This window comes from Dysidea avara, chromosome 9, assembly GCF_963678975.1.
Source record: "Dysidea avara chromosome 9, odDysAvar1.4, whole genome shotgun sequence".
Lineage (NCBI taxonomy): Eukaryota > Metazoa > Porifera > Demospongiae > Dictyoceratida > Dysideidae > Dysidea > Dysidea avara.
The window spans coordinates 10,757,609-10,779,654 of record NC_089280.1 but is presented as its reverse complement, the minus strand read 5'-3'; the positions used below and the strand labels follow the sequence as shown (position 1 = coordinate 10,779,654).

At 38.6% G+C, this 22,046-nt stretch overlaps 2 long non-coding RNA genes across 2 annotated transcripts; one reads left to right on the top strand and one right to left on the bottom strand.

Moving 5' to 3' along the window:
- The first annotated feature begins 3,348 nt into the window (after positions 1–3,348).
- On the top strand, positions 3,349–6,719 carry LOC136266999 (uncharacterized). Its single transcript, XR_010706443.1, has 3 exons — positions 3,349–3,547; positions 5,819–5,868; positions 5,924–6,719. It is a non-coding gene; the product is annotated as an uncharacterized lncRNA (long non-coding RNA).
- LOC136267000 (uncharacterized) lies at positions 5,863–9,518 on the bottom strand. The gene is made up of 3 exons (XR_010706444.1): positions 9,384–9,518; positions 8,378–8,484; positions 5,863–6,135 (listed from the first exon to the last, which is right to left on the bottom strand). It is a non-coding gene; the product is annotated as an uncharacterized lncRNA (long non-coding RNA).
- Between the last annotated feature and the right edge of the window lie 12,528 nt (positions 9,519–22,046).

The window sequence follows — 22,046 nt, the reverse complement described above, 5'->3', positions numbered from 1 at the left end:
ACGCTCAGTATATTCCCACAAAGCAACAAGATTCCTTGTACCATGGCCACCGAACCCAACGCATCTTACCTACGGATACTGCACCATCTGGCTCCTCACCATTGGCCCTTAATGTTGAATTCTCTGGTGCTTCACTAAAGGTGAGGCTGCGAGAACGTAATTACCGGCCTCTGGTAATAAGGCAACCCTCATTGAACGCTTGCAACAGTCTTCCACTGATGATTCTACTACTCCACGTGACGATCCTGCAACCGAAAGCACTGTTCCTGTTACCCAACACGAAAGACTCGCTGACCCCTCCTACCCAGCAAGAATGCACTACTGATTCTGCTGTACAGTGTGAGAGCCACAGCATGCATAATCCACATACTGATACTGCCACAGACTCTACCATTATATCACAGAACTTACCTGCACAACTAGCTACCTACCTTCAGCAAGCTGGCAACACACCAGGTATGGGTGGCAGTCCAATGGGGATCAATTATCTGAAGCATCAGAATTATCTCATGGCAGCAGACAAGAGTTGAACCCTCAGCAGCATGTGATCAACCCACGCCGCCCACCTGTCACTGTTCTCCAAGGTTCTAACTTACTGCCATTGCTAACAGATGCCTCCCATAGACCATCACTGTCACCTTTAATACTACGTATTCTAGACAAAAAGTTGAATATATTATTGATTTTGCTACACTCTCCACTAAAGCCATGTTTGGTGCATCGGAGCCAGCACCACAAACCTCATTTACACTTGAACTTGCCCCTTCTGGCGATTCATTTGCTATTTAACTTGCCAGTAGCTATAAAAGGATTTCATCATTTCCTGCTTGGTTAGAGGCCTGGAACATTTTTCTAGCAATCATGGCTAACCACAAAGCTGCTAAGGTTTCAGAACTGATTGCATACCAGGCATTCATCACCTCAGCCAGTAGACAATTATGGGGTGCCGTTTGTACCAAAATTGTACAAAAATGCCTTATTTATAAACTATAACCATACTTTATAAATCAATGCACTACTTTATAAATCATGAACATATACTTTATAAATCATATGCATGATTTATAAACCATATACTTGATTTATAAACCATATACCTGATTTATAAATCATTGACATACTTTATAAACTATAACATTGATTTATATAAATTATACATGTGATTTGTAAACTATAACACTTATTTGTAAAGTATAAACACTGATTTATAAATTATAATATTAATTTATATATCAATATACTACTTTATAAATCATGTGTATAGTTTATAAATCATGTGTATAGTTTATAAATCATACACATGATTTATAAATCAATAACATACTTTATGAACCATACATGCATAATTTATAAATCATCATCATGATTTATAAATTGCACATGTCAGATTAATAAATCATAAGTATATTTTACAAACCATCATCACGAGTGACTTAGTTTGGTTATTGTTGTATTTTATAAATCATTGTCGTGCTTTATAAATTTAACACATACTTTACAAATCACATGTACAATTTACTTTTGTAAACTAATACTATGATATATAAATCAATAGTGTAATTTAGTAGCCATATGTTGTTGTTTAGTATCGATAGTTAGAATTCATATCAATATTGCTTAGATGTGCATCAAATGGAAAGCATTTGTGGCATGTGATCCAGCACAGGATTCAGCAAACTTAGTACAAGCTTTGGCAGCTGTTGTGAACACTTGCACTAATGAGAGCAACCCAGCAAAGTGGAGTATCACCATTACCAATGCCCCTGTCATCGTCATGGGTAACTCCCCTGCCAGTAATTCCACTAATTATGCCACTCTTGCTGGCTACTCTTACACGGTGTAGGATTTGGGCTCAAGCCAGTCAGTGACAACAGTGGCATAATTGGTGACAACAGTGGCATAGTTGGTGGGACCACTGGCAGGGGCATTGGTAATGGTGATATACTCCACTTTGCCAGGTTGCTCTCATTAGTGCAAGTGCTCACAACAGCTGCCAAAGCTTGTACTAAGTGTGCTGAATCCTGTACATGTGCTGGATCACATGCCACAAATGTTTTCCATTTGATGCACATCTAAGCAATATTGATATGAATTCTAACTATCGATACTAAACAACAACATATGGCTACTAAATTACACTATTGATTTATATATCATAGTATTAGTTTACAAAAGTAAATTGTACATGTGATTTGTAAAGTATGTGTTAAATTTATAAAGCACGACAATGATTTATAAAATACAACAATAACCAAACTAAGTCACTCGTGATGATGGTTTGTAAAATATACTTATGATTTATTAATCTGACATGTGCAATTTATAAATCATAATGATGATTTATAAATTATGCATGTATGGTTCATAAAGTATGTTATTGATTTATAAATCATGTGTATGATTTATAAACTATACACATGATTTATAAACTATACACATGATTTATAAAGTAGCTAGTATATTGATATATAAATTAACATTATAATTTATAAATCAGTGTTTATACTTTACAAATAAGTGTTATAGTTTACAAATCACATGTATAATTTATATAAATCAATGTTATAGTTTATAAAGTATGTCAATGATTTATAAATCAGGTATATGGTTTATAAATCAGGTATATGGTTTATAAATCATGCATATGATTTATAAAGTATATGTTCATGATTTATAAAGTAGTGCATTGATTTATAAAGTATGGTTATAGTTTATAAATAAGGCATTTTTGTACAATTTTGGTACAAACGGCACCCCATAAAGAGAGGCACAAAAAACCATCATTTCTTACTCTTTGCTTGGCTGGCAGACATAGGACTTTTTCTAACTTCAACTCTGGATATAGTTTAATAAAGCAAACTTCTTCGTTTTAATAACCCAGAATTTGAAGGAGTTTGAAACATCGCTCAGTCTTTCAATTCCACTATTCAAAACGTCTATGAGTTTCTTAGCCTTCTCCTCTGATACTGTCTTGCTTGTAGTGGTGTGATCAAAATACTTCGTTCTGCAGAACTTTTCGAACAGCTCTCTGTGACCTTCTTTCGACATACTGACTAGCTAGCTAATTCGTTGAAACTCACACCTCGCAAGCACTATAAGAACCACAAGGAGGTCTCGTGAACCACCAGGTGTGAAACGAAATTAGGTCTTAAATCGCGTGAACTACCAGGTGTGAAACGATAGTAGGTCGTAAATTGCACACTCGATCGCACCGCACCGCGTCCTCATTCGAGCTGCGCAATTTTATAAATTGTTGCGCATTTTATGAATTCACAAAATGCGCAGCGTAATTTATAAACTGCGCAAATTCACAGATTGCGCCTAACAATGCGAATGCGAGTGCTAATTTATAAAGGGTTTCGTTACTTTCACATCGTTTGATGCCCTACGTAAAATTACGTAACAACACTGCGCTATAGGCGCTTTTATAAAATAATAATTATTAAGCACACTGACACGCTTTATCAAACCTCGATTCTGGGGAGAGGTGACAGCAGCCAGTGGCCTGTGATGACGTGCTACTAAGGGGTCTGCCAGGATAACAGAAGTGAGTTATGTATGCATGAGTATGTATCACATCACCACCAAGATCACCACTGTTTGCCTGGTTGTAATGTTTTATGCTACAATGCTATGAACAGAATTCTTAACATAGACATGGTGATAATTCCTTTACTCCAGATATATTTCAACTTACCTTGGTCAATTATAGTAGAGGGGCAAAGGCTTAGATTGTCCCATGCAGTTGCAGTGGTGTTGATGGTTTTGCAGTGTTGGTAGTTGAACTAGACCTACAGAATCCCCCCCTTCCCCTTAGAATTGCCTGTGAGCATAACTACGTAGCTAATGGATAATACTATAGTACAATTTCTGAAACAATATTAACTGTAAATTTACAACAGGAAAATTTTTACAAAAGTAAAATTTGACAAATTGGTTAATTTGTCCAATAAGCACCTCAAAAGTCAGTGTTTAGATCTGTTATTTTTTGCTTTTCATCAAATTTTATTTCGTCAAAGCTGATTAATAATATTGTGAATTCTTCAAATTTTTCTTTCGTCAGTACTTCCTGTTGTATCTGTAAAACTTTGTTAAATATCTGCATACCTAATCATCTGTGCAGCGCTGTCTGCCTTTCATTTGTGACAGTTAGCTATAGTGTGTGGGTCATGCCATTCTACAAGTGTATGTTATATATTACTCCACCATTACTGAAGCTCAAAGCAGCCACTGAAATCAATTTATTGTCATGCACAGTGCTGTATAGGTTGAGTAGCTGTATTGCTTGATTAAACACCTTAAATAAATTTTTAATATTTCATTGAATTAGTTAATACAGAAATATTGGCACATTTGCAATCTTTGCTGATAGTACAGTCTCGTGCAAGGTTTTGTATCCTGCCCCATGTTGTGTGTGCAGATAACCTTTGTTATTTCATACAATTAGGCACGAGCAGCTGTTACTTCATAACATAAACACAATGGACTGCTTATGTTGGGACTGGTGGGATACAGGGAATTGGGGGATTCACCCATTCACCATAGGGACTGCAATATATTAGTACAGACTGTCCCAATATTAAGTAAACTCAAGAGGGTTATCATTTCTGCCATTTGTTATCCAGCGTGTGCAAGTTCAACTCTTGCTCGTGATTAGATATAATTGAATCACTCCAGTCTAACAGTTAAATTTCAAGTACATTTACTGCAAAATGGTGTTACACTGCACACAATCAGTAGAGTCTGAGTTAAAAGACAAACCAAGTGAATCGCCTCAGTTGGTAGACATCAAATCATCCTCCATAATCAGTAGCAAACAAATCAAGGTACAGCAACATGTGTGTGCCTTCAAAATACCAACTATACTGTTACAGTATGTACTAAATTGAAATTGTTTACAAGAACTTTGTCCTGTACACTGTCATTGTAAGGCATACCCACAGAATGTGGACCATGTCAGCGTGTCCAAGTGTGAAGTAATTTATTTAGCTGGTCTGCACTATATTGAACAGCGTCAATTCAGCACGTGCACTATTCTCTTTCCCTACATCAGGACCCTTTCCCCCTTCACTAAGGCTTGAAACATGCCATTACTATGTAAAGCTGCTCCTGTACAACTGTGACTACTCTATTTATTAGACTGAAATGTTGTTTAAAAATCCATTGCTTTCGTATCATGTACAGCACAGCGTGTTTTGCACTGCTAGGGACATTAAGTATGTATAGGCTTCAGATGAAGTGATCCAATTCATGTATGGTAACCCAGGGGTTTAAATCAAAGGTAAAGTGCAGTTGTGATTCTGTGTACAGTGAATATGTATGGGGTTTGTTGGAGAGTCAACTACGGAAAGGTTGTGAATAATACTTAATGGTGAAATCGTACTTAGAACAAGTAATGTCCCCTCTGTTGGAGAAGCGACAAGTTCCTGGTGATAACAATCTGACTGAGTGTACAAATGATAATTATGAAGTTGTAGATAATGACACTCATGAACTGTCTAAACTTACATGAACATTGTTGTTAGTGTCTCTATTGATTTTGGATTCCCCGCTCCCACTGGATGCATCAATAATTACAGACTGTCCAGTATAATAAATAAAGAAATAATGGTTTGGTTCCAAATTCAGAAAAGAAGACCAAATGGTGTTTCCTAGTACATATAAAACTGAAATTGTCAGACCACATAGGACATTTGAAATAAAAGCTTCAGGGTGTTTTAGCAGGTCAAGCATTAATATAAATAAGCCACATTCCATTCATAAATTATTAGGGCTACCATCTGAATGTAATAGAGGTAACATACATGTTCTGTTACAGAAAGAAGTTACGGTAATGTTGGATCTACTATAAAGATGTGATAACAAAGGGTTAGTTATTTGTAAATAAAAAGATGTGATATTTAAACAACAATAATATGATCAGTTACAGCATGTACATAAAACTTGGAACAATAAGTTATTGAGCGATGTACCACAGTCTAGCATCACACTATTGCAAATGCCGCAGCTCTTCAGCAAAAAAAGTCACCCTTGATGATAGAGTTCTATGTACAGTATGAGGAGATATTGGCCAATTTCACCTGCTGTGCGAGTAGTCATGACTGACCCACAATTAGACGATGACATCATTGCTACCTGCATTAACAAAAACAAACAAAACAATTACTATTGTATTTCATTTTACAGAGTATGTCTAAAAAAACTTTGCAAAATGACATTTGTATTAGGAGAACGGCAGAATTCTACATGGAAAGTCACTACTGTCATCAAAATGAAGAAGTGAACACATACATAGCTACAGAAAGAAACTCAGTCATTACTGATGTGCGTAACATGCGTATGTGGGTAAAACCCAGTGGGTTTTTCCCTGAATCATCTTGGTGCTGGATGGTTCAAAATTTTTACGTTTTGATTTCTTGTTGCTAGCCCTCACTCTCCATTGTTGTATTTAGTCTTTCGTTATATTCTATTCACTTATGAATGTAAGTTTTCAGGTAGTCGTGCTCCTGGACTTACGTATGGTTATTGTCTTGTATCTATGGTTACTAAGTATGTTGTTGGTTGTTTGGTAACAATGATAGATAGCCTGCTACAGTTGCTAGTGGTGCAAAACCCAGATGTTATAGATTACAATGGGCAAACAGGGTGTGGGTTATTTGGAGTATGGTGGAGGGGGTTAGACTGTGACTTCAGAATCACCTGTTTAATTGTAGTGCTAGGCTTATAAAACAAAACACTAGGGGTATCACGTATCACTTACTAAATCAATCTCAATCTGTGATTGTGGTCAAACTCACAGTCAACAGTCAAGACTACAAAATATCACTACAGTGGGAGATGGGAAGAAGTGTTAAAACTCAAGAGTTACCTATAAATAAATATTAAAACTTACGAGATAGAAAAACTTAAAATGTTTCAAGGCTCTGTAACAATTTCACTGTGATTTCAATGATGTATCTTTCACAGTTGTAGATCAGAGGGGTAAGACAAGATCACGTGTACTACAAAGCGCTAACAAAAATATTTTATTAAACCATAGTCATACTACCTGTTGAAAGTAATAGATCATACAACAACGATTGTATTGTAATCATTGATGCTTACTGTTACCGTGAAAGTCATGAGACAAAGTGGCAGTAAAAAGGGGTTTCTAGGGGTCTGGGCATACTCAAGAATTTTGAAACATAAGTGTGCCATGATTGAACCTGGAACTGATTTTAGAGAATGAGTGAGATCTGGAAATAATTAGCAAGCTGAAGGGACAAAATAACTATGTATATAATTATGTGCATGAAAGCATTGATTTGATGAATGTGTTGATTTTCAGTTTATAGTGAACTGTAAGAAAGAAATTAAAACTAGTAAGGTAATTTTTAATCAGAGTAGTAGACCATGAAATAGAAAACTTTTGAAAATGGCTATCTCAAGATGTATCTTTAGACTTTTAGTCAAATCCCTGTGGTAAATTGTAAAAGAGTTAAGAGGTACAATACGTAAGTATACTTTCCTGTAGTAAACCTGGCTATTTTGTCTAAATTTTAGAACTAGCCCAATCACCATTTGCAACTAGCCAAAAGTCATTTACAACTAGCTTTTTGGCCACAACTAGCCCCCCCTTTTAGCCCTTGCCATAACAGCAGCATCTTTCCAATCATGAATCATACCATTGCAAGCAACAAACTAAATAGAGCAAAATATGTATCAAGCCCTTTCCTCTACTTTTTGTACAGGGTCTATTCAGTTCACATGAAATACTTTAAGTACTTGTGCAACATTATTATGCATTCACGTGGTCTTGTCCTACTCCCCTGGTTATTATATAGGTAGCATGTATTAAGAAATTTCTATAGACTGTTGGAAGCACAGGACTGGTGTGTATTGGTAAATAAATATAATAAACCTAAATAGCTTCAACACTTAAAGTAACAATGAAGGTGTACGGATTTATATCTAGCTGGCTCACATGGCCCAGACAGCAGCTTTCTTGGTTTACTATAGCTAGTTATACTAACTTTAAAAAAATGCTAAATGGCCACATTGGATGTGGCCAGGGATGAAAACCTAACAATTAAGCCTAAAACAGCAGACAAAATTTCAGGAAGATGCATTCAAGTCAGGTCAAAAGCTGTAAGCCAAAGGCTAAGGTAAATTTTGTCTTTGACGCAGATCATCCAATAGTGAGTGCTTGTGTGACACCCCAGTGAAACAAACGTACACTACGTCCCTATTAAAAGATGGTCACCAGTAGGTTGAAATATCCCTGAAGTAAATTATCACCATGCTTGTGCTAAGAATTCTGTTCATAGCATTTTTAAAACAGTACACTCAAGGATAATGGAAGGTAATAGAGGTGATGTGATACATAATGCATACATACCTCTGTTATCCTGGCAGACCAATTAGTCGCACATCATCTTCAGTCATCACAAGACTGGCTGCTGTCACCTATTGAGTTTGACTTGTCTCAGTGCTTTATCAATGTGCCTATAATGTAGTGTTGTTACATAATGGTATGTAGAGGTGCATCAAACAATGTGAAAGTAACAAAACTGTTTCAGAAATTGTAAGATTATGTGAGTTTCAGACCCTTGGGAAAGAGGCTACAGTATTATCCATTAGCTACAGTTATGCTATTCCTCTAGTAAAGAATACTTCAACTACGAACACTGCTGCAAAAACATCAACACCACTGCAACTGCATGGGACAATCTGAGCCTCTGGCCTTACTATAATTGACCAAGGCAGGTTGAAATATATCTGGAGTGAAGGAAATTGTTACCATGTCTGTGTTAAGAGTTCTGTTCATAGCATTAATAGCGGTATTGCAGCATAAAACATTACAACCACAATGGCGGATTCAGGATGGGGCATTTGGGACAAATGCCCCCCTCACCTTGTGGACTAGAAGCTAGCCATAGCTACTTCTGAATAAAATACTGAACTTTGTCAGGCCAAGATCAGTTTTGCTATAAAACTTGTGAAAATATGCACATTTTAGTAGAATTTCACCTGAAATCAAAGCAAACCAGTCAAACTAGTTGTGAAATTGTTACACAGATCTTCGTGCGTACTAAGCGCCTCTAAAATAATTATCGTGTTGCTGTTATTTAAGATATTTGAAGCCTTTTGAACAGTTTTTACGACTTCACAACCATCTGCAAAGGCCAAAATGGCAAAATTCAACAGTGAGACACTATAAAGAGGTGATTATTTGGTGCTTCAAAAATGCACCAATTAACAAGAGAATTTGGCTTTCCCCAACCACCTACAACTTAGCCTATTTGTGCCCCTCCCCTTGCCAGTTCCTGGATCCGCCCCTGAACCAGGCATATTAAAGTGATCTTGGTGGTGATGTGATATATACTGCTGCATACATTACTTACCTCTGTTATTCTGGCAGACAGACCCCTTAGTCACAGAACACTAGCTGGCTGCTGTTACCTCTCCCCATTAGATTCTATGTATCTGGTTTGATAAAGCGTGTCCTCGCTTGTCTCAGTCAGTGCTTAATAATTATTTTATTAAAGCGCCTCTAACGCAATGTTGTTACGTAATTTTACGTGGGGCATCAAACGATGTGAAAGTAACGAAACCCAATTTGGGTATTTATAAATCCGTACGCACGTTTGAGAACTGAAGGAAAGAAACATTATGCCAGTCTTGGTACTGGGTGGTGGTTGGGTTGGTTCGAGGCTCTGTTTACGTGACTCTTCAAAATTTATTACGACTGCACGAAGTGTTGAGAAGCTTTCAGAGTTAATTTCGACTGTGGGGATAAACGCAGTTCAGTTTGACCTACAAAAGGAAGAGACGTGGTCCAATCTGCCGCCGAAGTCGGACATCGAAGCAACAATAATCACATTTGAACTGTTGGGAACTCATTTGCCTCAGCTGAATAGACTGTGGGAAACACATCTCGCAACTGATAGACCGATAATTTGTCTTGGAACATCTTCGTGCTTCCAATCTGGTGGCTATGATTCAATAGTTGATGAGACCGCACCTCTTACAGGGAAATCCGTGATTGGGCTTCCTTTAACTGACCGTGTAAAGGGTGAAGAATGGATTCTGGCAAGAGGAGCAACAGTTCTTCATTTGTCGGGAATTTTTGGTGATGAGGAAACCAATGGTGGCGTGGCTGGAAACCATGTGAGTGGGTATGGGCCTCCACGAACTGTAAAATCATTTTTGTCCAAGGGATACTTCAAAAATGGTTTCACGTTACTGAATTGTATCCACATAAACGACATATGTAAGATTATCAACATCTTTATTGAGAAAATCAAGAAAGGTAGTGATGCCGATGATCACATTCATGGACAGAGAATTTTAACATCATGTGGGGCATTTAGAATACAAGACCTAGTACGAGCAGTCAACATGGATTTGCTTCAAGAAATAATTCCTCCCCATAGCACTATGGAGAGGAGCAAAATTTTGTCTACTGCCAAACTCCATGCCCTCTTGCCAGAAAATTATGAATGGTCTTTGCCCATCGCTGGAGTAGATCCAGTTTCACGAGGGCTACCAACTAATGGGCCACTAAAGGTGGATGCTACTGGCACTGCTTTTGACAGACAGTGGGAATTATGTAAAATAAATTTTTGTGGCAAATGGCAAGGAAGGACAACTTTGTACCAGAAAAATAAAGGTGAAGAACATGGTGGAAAGTTGAATCATTCTAGCTTCATTGCTGAGATGAATGATGTGATGTTGCCTGCTCCTGTCCTTGTTATTGACCAGGTACAGTATCACATCTACTTTCTGGATGCAGATACTGGTGTGCGGCATGGTAAAGGGCTGAGATTCACCCAAGGCGAAAAGATTCTCCCGATAAGTAGGAAAAGTTATAATCAGGGAGGAAAAGCTTTTAATTTTAAAGATAGTGGAGGCCAATGTAGTGTTGATACTAACTCAAATATTTTTGCAGCAGAAGTGAATTTCTTCTACCAGAGATCTCGATCTATGATTGTAGTTATGTATGCTTTAGATTCTACCTCTGGTCGGCTTTTGTTAGATTCGATTAGCATAACTCCATTTAGATGTGAGCACTGGTGTGATTTTCCCCTAAAGCCACCACAGAACCAAGTTAGGGGGACCATTGATGGTTTCATACGGTCGCTAGAAGGGAAGAGTTGCCGCAGACAGTGGAGGAGCCATACACGTGCACTGGATGAGACAGATGGTGGAGATCTGTGCAGCTATCCTACTGAATCAATCCGAATGTTTTCTAATTCTGACCGTGTCGTGCAGTTATTTGATGATGATCTTGTTTGTAGTATTCCTCCTGACTTCCCAGCTGGTGGTGCCTGTGAGCTTGTGTTTGGCTGCTTTCACACTCCCAATTATGGTCAAATGGTCACACTGACCTACAACTCTAATGGGAAGATAGAACGATACACAGCAGAAAAATGGTCTTAAGATTGAAGCTTTTTATATAGTCATGCATTATTGTATGCTTAGAATTAAATCTGTAATGTTTTATAGTGTGAGCTAGTATATATACACATAGTTGTTGAGAGAATCAATTGCTAAATAAGTTTTAACAATGTTACTTTATTATTATTACATATTTTTATTTAGTTTATAGGATCATATAATACTGTAGACACATTTTTTGTATCATTCTAATTTCTTTGTACTTTGTGTTTTTTTCTGACTGCATGGATATTAGCAGGATTATACTAAACATTAAGTTAGGCAACTGCAGTTTGTGCGGAAGGTGCGCGTGATTGAACCATCATGTTGATGTTTTATTGTGATGACTGATCATGACTATATAATATATGTCATTAGATATGGGGATGGGAGTTATGCTATTGTATAAAAACTCAAAATTTATATATATAAACACTATCAAAATTAGTTTATATACACTGTTAAAAAAAGGTGTTTGTAAAACACTTTTTGGGGTGCTATAGCTGCCATTTACACCAGGCTCCTCTGAGGGTGTTCTGTTACACCCATAGGATACTTCAATTACACCCATGGGGTGTAGAAGATATTTTAAAAGAAAATGGAAATGGATTGTTTTCATTGTTAGGCCCCTATTCGGTGATTATTAGTTTCTCATCCAGCCTTTCTAATTATTATGATGCGGGCGGGAGGGTATTACCATTATGCCATTATTGTATAATATTAACACACTGATGTACAGACCTTGTCCAAATTGTCTTTCTTTCTTACTACAAACATTTCCTTCACCAGCTGATTCTCAGGCTACTTTTCGTGATCGCCAACTGTTTTTCGACAGTCAACTGAAAGCCTGCTTTGATGAAGTCGATAGAGCACGATTGCAACTGGCACTGCAGCAATTTGCTAAGGAAAACAACAGTTCCCCTGATGATATATAGCGAATTGTAGCGTTCATCAACAAAAATTATAACAGTTTGGTATCACGTGTTCTTCTGAGCATGCGCAGAGTAAATAATGGCTTACCATGCGGTAGCTTAAGAAGGATGCGGGCGGTGGATGAGAAACTAATAATCACCAAATAGGGGCCTTATACAGCCAATCACGTTTTTACCAAACAATTTCAAACATCATCATTTGTATCATTGACACAAAGAATGTACAAGAAACATGGATATATGGTATTAATACATACATTCAGTATCATCAACTCTTCCTACCTCTTATGGTTTTCAGTTTATATTTATAACATAACCAATAAGCATGACTTTTGATTGTGGGTTTCATTGAAAAGGCTCTGAAATGAACTACTGCATGGTTGTTAAGAAATAATAGTGTACAGGTACATGATATTTCCATCACGCTGTCATCTCACTGTAATTAACACCTACGCAAATCTATTGCATGTACATCTTATATGCATGTGCATGAGATACATCAGTGGTAGAGTCACATGCTATATGTTTTCCATTGTTTTGCCTTCTTCATTGTAAATGATTAATGATTTAATGTATGTGCAATGCTGGAAGATATTTTTGTTTGTAAATGCTAGCCTGTATGCTCTTATTGACTTACAAACTTAATGTGTGACCGAATTGTGTTAATTTTATTAACTAAACCAGGTGTACATAAACACCAAAGGGTGTTAACAAACACCAAGAAGTGTTCAAAATTGAATTAGTGCAGTGCAAATAGACGATATGCACACTCTATTACTCGAACGAAAAATGATCAATTAAGCGTAGACGGCGCAAAACTCGACGGTAACTTAAAAGCGGAAGTCCCATACAAAAGTATGGGAAGCAAATGCGGCTCGAGCAATAACTCACCACTCGAGCTAAGGACAGGCCATCTCGCTTGCCATACACTTCTTTCCGTGCAAAAGAAGTGTATGGCAAGCGAGATGGCCTGTCCTTAGCTCGAGTGGTGAGTTATTGCTCGAGCCGCATTTGCTTCCCATACTTTTGTATGGGACTTCCGCTTTTAAGTTACCGTCGAGTTTTGCGCCGTCTACGCTTAATTGATCATTTTTCGTTCGAGTAATAGAGTGTGCATATCGTCTATACCCAAGGGTGTTCCTACTACACCATAACAGATGTGGGTGCTTAGGTAACACAGCCAGAGGCGTAGCCAAGGGGGTGGCAAGGGGGGGCATTTGCCCCCCCATCACCGTAGTGGTTTTTTTAAAAACCTCCGTCACAAGCTTGCCAATATTAAACTGACACGCAAATGACTATAAATTATGCGCGCTACTACGCGGTACCACCAGGGGTTGCTAGTGAACGCGCACACACAACATTCAATTCGCTCGTGAATCCACCGAACGAAAATATTAGAGACACACTTCTATATTTAGCCTAGATTACTCACGTGAAAGAGCATTTCGAATCTAAAGAGTGACCCGCTGAAAGGACCTTGCCGTGGCAGGAGTCACAACTCACAAGTGATAAAGGAGACCAGATAACGCTAAGGATCTACTGCCTATGAGGTCATAAAGTGTTAAATGTAGTCTACCAAGTTTATTTTCTTGAGTCGATCACACTAGATCTTTGTACGGCAGTGCTGCCAGTGTAGTCGGCCTATTCCAAGAGGGCGGTTCTTCAGAACCCCCTGGCTACGGGCCTGGATCAGTCACAAGCTTACAAGTTCTGCTAGCAAGAAAGACCGGTGGGATTTCATGTAATACGTGGCATTTGAATTTCGCCGAGTGAAGTGAGTGAACATGTCATTCTTTCAGCAGTGTGCTAGGACTGCAACACAAGCTGTGGCTAACGTAAAGTAACTTGTATTAGCACTAAAATATTAACAATATAGCTCTACCGGACTGGATGAATTTGTTGGAGTACAGTTGTGGCACAATAAAGGATTGGCAACGCGCCTATTAAACCTGTAGTGACGTAACGCACAATCCTCGTTATGGTACGTCATCCAGTTAACGCACCCTCTCACCCGTTACTAAACGCACTAGGCCGCTTCGTTCCTTGTGCCGTAGCAAAGTGCTACTCAGTAAATACGTAAAGCTTAGGCCACTCCAAGTCATACCTTAGTTTCTGGTCACTCCCTAGCCAACAAAAGGATGCGGGCGGGCGGATGATCAGGACTTCAGGACTATCATAGACTCTTACATATACACCGTACCAGTAATACTGTAATGTTATTAATTTTGCTAAATTTACCCATTTCATATTGAGTTTACAACCAAGCTTAACCAACATTCTTATAGCATAAGTAGTTAATTATGCTTCTGCAAAATGCACCAGGAAAATTGTTGATGGCTAGCTACACTGCTGAGCACAATAATGTGTAGCTAACACTAAGGAAAGGTCTGCTCATGTAGCTACTTTTGCTTTACAAATGAAATGTTTCATTAGCTACGTCAGGAAATTATTATTTATTAGCTAGCTAATAATAATCCAAAACTATATTAACACATCATCAGAAACTCTTTCAAATGTGAAGTCTTAGCCAACTATATATGCATGCGTTTCCAGCCTTCTATACAGTAAACCTTGAGTAAAGTAGCTGTCAAAGTTTTGAGTTGAGTTGTTGAGTGCTCCAGGCTAGTGTTTTTCAGTGATCATGTGGGAAAGCTAAGTTAATGTTTTAACTAAGGGATGTCATGCATTTGCTAATTTAGGACCATACTTGCAATTATGTAACCATGGAAAAGTTGAAGTTTGAGCTCACCAAATGTTACCGGATTTCTAGTCAGTATATCAGTGATCAGTGATAAGGAAGTCCAAGTTTAGATCCACTAGAAGAGTTACTAGACTAATCATTAGAGGACTACATCTGAATTGTTAGGAAAGTTTAAAGCTATGGTATATCTGGTCATTAGGCTAGTGATCAATGCTACATACATACTGTACTGAAGTTACTTACTGGCAACAGAAGCATTACTAATAGCTAGCTATATAGCTAATCAAGGACAAGTCAAAAACGTTATAGTAGTATCTGTCTATTCTAGTATTAGAGTTAAGGGTAGCGTGACTGCTCTATTAGAATGCCTGACTGCTCTATTAGAGTATCTCGATCTTTTGCAGTGTTTAAAAATCATTGTCCTTGGTCACGTACACTTAAGCGCTTGTAATATTAATAATAGTCCTCATAAACTGGGGTTCCAGTTTTCCATGCGGGCGGGTGACCAGAAACTAAGGTTTGACTTGGTGTGGCCTTAGTTCAAATGAACGTACAACTACTAAGGTGAGTATCTGATGTAATAAAATAGTGAAACACACTGTCATTTTTAACCCAACGCAAGATAAGGCCCACTGCTTCATGGCTTTTCTCAGTTTTGGAGTTTTAACAAGGAAACTAAAGTGCTTTTTTCCGAACAATGTGTAAAGAATTAATTGTAACCGTTAATAGAGTGGAATGCTTTGTTTTGTGTAGGCGTACCACTTACCAAACTATGGTTTGAAGCTGTTTCGTTGTGCTGGGTTTTGGAGTTTTATTGTGGTACTATGTGGAGAAACATCAAGTTACTATTCAGCACAAGAGAGCTCAATGTTATGGTGGTGGAACGCAAATATGTACGAGCTCAAATTCAGATGTGGCATTAGCCATCAAAGTATGTGAAAATGGGGTATAAAAGGTGTAGTGGAATGGAGCATATTATCAACATGAAGGAGCTGTTTGTGGTAAAATATTGTACCATGACTTCAAGCTTAGACAGGGAATAATGAACGTTTTTGGAAATGTAGCAGCTCACAGCAAATACCATCCAGTGGAAATCAAATGACGTCCTTGTGTTCGTCAGTGCTGGAAACTGATGTTGTGGACTAACGTCTAGCTATATTATAATAATTGATATAAACAATAGAAACACATTTGAACTCCTAGGGACCACCTGCAGTTCAGATACCTGATAAATGAAGTTTTGTACAAAATCTCTTAAACACATTTGTAAAACATGAAAAAAAATAGTTTAACTTCTCTAATAGAACACTCGCTATTCTAATAAAGCATTCAATGAATTCAAATATTCAGATCAGATAAAAATCACAACCCTAGGAGTCACAAATGACATAGGACTCTCACACACAATCTCAGAAAGAAAATCTTAAAATTCTGAACTATATAAAAAATCAGTTATTTTTGCTTCTGTCTTGATTATAAGAACCATATGTGACAGACACATCCTTTGAGGTTTCCAGGATGGCTTAGAGTTAGCTAGATAATTGACTGATGGATGCTCCATTAATTGATTTGTGCAAAGCACACCTGCATCTCCATTGAGGTCCTGTCAGTTACTCATTTCGTGCAATAGTAGCAGTGAAATGATTCTAGTAAACACCTAGATAAAGATTTATATTATTGAAATTCTAATCAAATACTTGAAATCCCTAAAACATTACACAATTTAGGGATGTTGGTTGAGAGGTCTCTCACTCAGTGAAATATTGATCAAAGTTCAGAAATTTGTCAATTATTTTTTTCGAATACTTTCCACATACCTAAAACAACAGCCATTGCAAGATCTACCATGGTTTCTGGAGTAAATATGGCCCCTTGGTATGGTTTCCTACAAACAATTAGCCCCAGGTATAAAAGGAGATTTATTTTCTGAAATATCACCATTGAAACTTGCTGCAATTTTGATAACCAAGTTTCACGGATTTTCTGAGTTACCGACCCCTGGAATTCCCACACAATACAACACATACCATGGCCTAATGAAACAACACATCACATGTGAACAACATGACGAAAATAGAATGGAGTGTTGAACTCTTGTCCTCCACACACACACCACACACCCAGAGCCTAAGCCAGAAGTTGTGTTAAACAATTATTGTCACCCAGCAAACCAACACTGGGATGCCTGTGTACCACTCAGGCACTAGAATCTTGTGCAGAATCCTCCTGGGACAGGTCTAGTAATCCACAGGACTGTCCAGGTCTAGATTTTTTCCTTACTTTGGCCCCTTTTCTGTTACACCTTTCCAGCTATAAGTCATTAAGTCTGGTTTAAAAGTCATTAAGTCAGCTATGTAAACCCTGGTTTACATAGCCCATCCTTATTATGACCTACTGCAGCTGGCTACCAGGAGCGCATCGAATTTTTCATAGGATTCGATATTCCTGTGCCACGGTAAATAAGAATCCAACCCCACGACTCACCAAGTTGCTGCCAGCACCCAAAATCCGCTAGTTGATAGCTCACTACAATCGATACTGGTTACATCTTGGGTTACATGAGTAGCTCCTCTCTACTACTGGATAGCGAAATAACAGCACTGGGAATGATAAAACGGAGCATTCATTCTGTGGGGTAGCCGTATCTATGACGATAGACGCGCAGAAGTTACATAATAGGTCACGCGACCGTAACGAGAATTGTCTAATAGTTGCTATGCGCGTTGCCAAGGACAGTTATAAAAACCGGAATCGAAATGGGAAACGAAACGAAACGAAACGAAACGAAATCAGCCTACAGTATAGTGGAGGACAATCACAATATTATGCAGTTACACTATAATATATGCACGCAGTACCTGTTTATGCATCAAGCAAGACTCCAGGTGGCAGATTTCTCTGCACGGCGCTTATCGATTAGATAGAGATATTAAACGCCTGCTCCTATCCGAGGGTCTGGGGACTCTATAATAGAAAAATGCTGTGCTTGGGTAGGTGAGCGTTGATTGTCCCTTGACCACTTTTATAAGAGGAGTGACTAGGAATAACTACTTGATCATTACAAACCGTTTACGGTAAAAAAAAGCAGTGGGTTGACGAGTCTGAAGCCATAGGGATCCATAGTCTGGCGGCGCCCGCCCCTTAGCTTACTCTATGTGAAGGGGCGGGCGCCACCAGACTAAGGGATCCATCTGTGGCTATTATGGCACGCTTCTTATGAAAGTGGTTAAGGGATAATCAACGGCTCACCTACTCAAGCACAGAACTTTTCTATTGTATAGTCCCCAGACCCTCGGATAGGAGCAGGCGTTTAATATCTCTAATCGATAAGCGCCGCGCAGAGAAATCTGCCACCTGGAGTCTTGCTTGATGCATAAACAGGTACTACGTGCATATATTCATAGATAATGTATATTATCTATGATATATTATAGTGTAACTGTGCATAATATAGTGATTGTCCTCTACTAGAGTGTAGGCTGATTTCGTTTCGTTTCGTTTCGTTTCCCGTTTCGATTCCGGTTTTTATAACTAGCCCGTTGCCAATCCTTTATTACGTGTATTATCTATGGTGGCACGTGTGATGATGCTCGACGAATGAATCATTGATAAAAGATAAGCAATCAATACTGTAGTAGTTACGTAGCTAGTTGTGTGAGCTGTAATAATACAACACCATATGTTGGCTAGCCCACCATTGGGTCATTAGCCCTTTTTTCAATCACGAATTATTTTGAGCGTTTCGTGAGGGCATGCCTGCACCTCCATCACCTTCTGGCTAGCTACGCCCCTGAACACAGCAACATGGGTGTTTGAGAACACCCAACTTTAACAGTGTAAGGCTATACATCACAACAGGAGCCCATTATAAAGCTATACATCAGAAACCCATAAGCACACTTAAGGTTACGGGATAGTGAGCGACTGTCAAACAAAAATTTTATTACGTAATTAAGGCGGGCTTGGTGTTGTGTTTTGTATCAGCTGGTAACAGGCTTAAATTGTTGGGAGAATAATAGCGTGCTGACTGGACAGTTACAAGGTTCAAGAAAACACACGTAACAGTACAAGATAACATAGATACAACACACTTAGCAACTGGCGCACCTGTAAGCGCATGCGTAGTTTTGCTGACTAATGGCGATATTTTCCTGAACCAAAAATCAGGACTGTCAAACTAGTTGTTAACATTTTGTATAAACAGACTACTAGTCTGGCTTCTTGTCTAGGTCCTGACGGAGCCATTTGTTAGAAATAATGTTTCTAGTGCTTGTGATATCAATTAAAAAAATAATTTTGTGACCACAGTGTCTTGCTTTAGGCCATATTGTAGTCACATTTCAGCAACTATACACATTATTCACAAATCCTCTTGTCAGTCCCTCACAAGTGATGTTCTTCAAACCTTAGAATTGTTAGTAAGTTCTCATGGTTCTTCATTGGTCTGATTTTTGGTTCACAGTTTTCACTGTTTGGCATGGGGACAACTCATGTTTCCATAACAACAGTTGAATTCCATGTCGATTTATGAGAAGTTAAGAATGCATAAATATTTGATAACAATGCATTAAGAGAAATCAAACCCCTAATCATGAAAAATGATCGATAGTGTACATGTGGGGTTTACAGTATCCCGTAACCTTAAGGCTCGAGTTCCTGATGCTATAATGGTATAACACTAGCATCAGGGGCGTACATAGGAATTTCGACAGCTAAGTGACTGTTATATTAGAGTAGTTTATATAGCCTGGCTATTTGAGAAAGTGTTCCGTTCCATGGTTTAGTCCATCGTTCCTTAAAATAGACCCCACCATTGTGTCCGGTTGCTAAGGCCAATGAAACTTGATTAGCAGTTTCGCGTCATCTCCCGCATGCTCTTGATACACCCGCATGGAATTTCATTATTGGTATTTCAGATTGAAATACTCTAATAGAACAGTCACTTTTACTCTAATAGAGCAATCAGCTGTATTCTAATGGAAAAATCACTTGTTATAGATTAGTAACGTACTTTAGCTATTTAATGCAAGAGTTATCAGTGTAGATCTCACTGTTTTTTGGCAGAAATCTTCATGTTTGGATGTGTGTTGTACTTTTGGGATAATAACCGCCCGCATCAAATTTTCAAAAATCTGAGCGAGAAACTGGTAATCAAGTTTCATTGGCCTAACGTCAACTGAAGGCAGACGGACATGATATGTTCGCCATGTTTAAGCTAGGTGGCTTTTCTCTCCTCCCTCAAGTCTTCAACTTCTTACACACTGACTACTAGTAGCTAGCGGTGAGCTTGGATGGGCTGAATAGTAAATACTGTACGTACCAGTCAGTGCGGATACGACTAGAATTTTATTCTCTTTCCCTGAGTCTTGAACTATTTCTGCCGTGTCACAATAAGGTGCCTAAACCCTCACGAGCAGTGGTGACTTCTGTTGGAGCCAGTTTAATAAGCCGGTGTGTCACACGAGACGACTCAGATATGAGCTCAAACGTACCTGAAGAAACAATGAACGAGATAGACTCTAGTGAACGTCCAGTAATTATTCACGAACAAGCAAACAATTTAGTATCACCTTTTAAGCACTACAATTCCTCAGAGAAGCAAACCGCTTTCAACTACTCAACACGGCTCTGTTGTTAAAGAAGCCGTTTCTATGGTAATACTCTTCACTCTAAATAATGCGCTTGTAATAGAAATGGTATTTAATAATTATACATATGTATTTCAAAATATTCTTGAGTAACAATTCGTCCTCCTGTTTTCGTACTCTCTGTTTCCTTCACTATGTCTTGGTTAGCCTGTAAAATAAAACATGAGCAAATGGCTGCCATTGAAAAGGAAGCCTAAATAATTACTTTCCTTTTTTACATTGAGTGGCTAGAATTGAACTGGTTAGTTAATGGAGAAAATAATATAGTGAGACAGACAGCTATAACCTGCATGTGGCTCATTCATATGTGGCCTCAGCCATACTGGCTCACAGGGCCGCCCAGAGAAATTAAGGGGCCCAGGGCAAAGAGTTAAAGTGGGGCCCTTGACCCAAGTTGTAAGGTGAAGACCAAGAAAAAAAAAAAAAGGTCACAACCGGCTGGCAATGACAATAACTACCCATCACCAACCATATCTTCTTATCTATAATCTATAAGCTTGCTACACTGCTCCTCTGAAGAATACTGTGACTGCTCTATTAGAGTATTTAGATCTGACTGCTCTATTAGAGTATATCGATCTTTTAAACAGGTATTCAGGGGGCCCTTCATGGGGCCTCTTTCAGGTTGGGGCCCGAGGCAAAATGCCCCAGTTGCCCCTGTGGGCAGCCCTGCTGGCTCACTGAGTTCACCTTAGCTACTAGCTAGCTGGTAATGGGAACTCTTCAGTTTGGTGCCTTCACTTACTTGGAGTTCTCTTTACCCTTAGTGGGTTACTGTTACTCTCCTAGTAATCAGTCCAAACTCCCCTTTCAGAGTAAAATATTTCACTCCCCTAGTTACTCAGTGTTACTCCCCTGTTTTAATAGTGTATATAGCCTATTTACCTTTCCTAAACTGTTGGCGGAAGCACTTGTTTGCTCTTGACATCTTTGTTGTCATCACCAACCATCTTGGTTGGTTGAAACGTTGAGAAAATATCCTCTTTCATTTTTAGCTGTTTTCTCAGGGTTCAGCTCAACTTCAGTGTTCGTGGTCTGACCCACACAGCTATAGAACAAGCAAACTACGAGGCTCTGGCCTACAGAAGCAAAGTATATAATCCCAGGAAGCAGCTATGGCATGGGAGATTCCTGTCTAAAATTACGACGGTAGTTATATAGCCGTTTACACTGACTTAGCTATATAGCTACACGAACTTACCCGGCAATTTGCTGGGAGAATAGTGTGATGCATTCCGGCAGTGCTGTCAGGCTTCATGTCTATTCCGAGGAATACATTCAGCAACAACTCGCAGCTGATTCAGCTCCACTTCTCACGCACAGATTTCGACTAGACTATAGTTATAT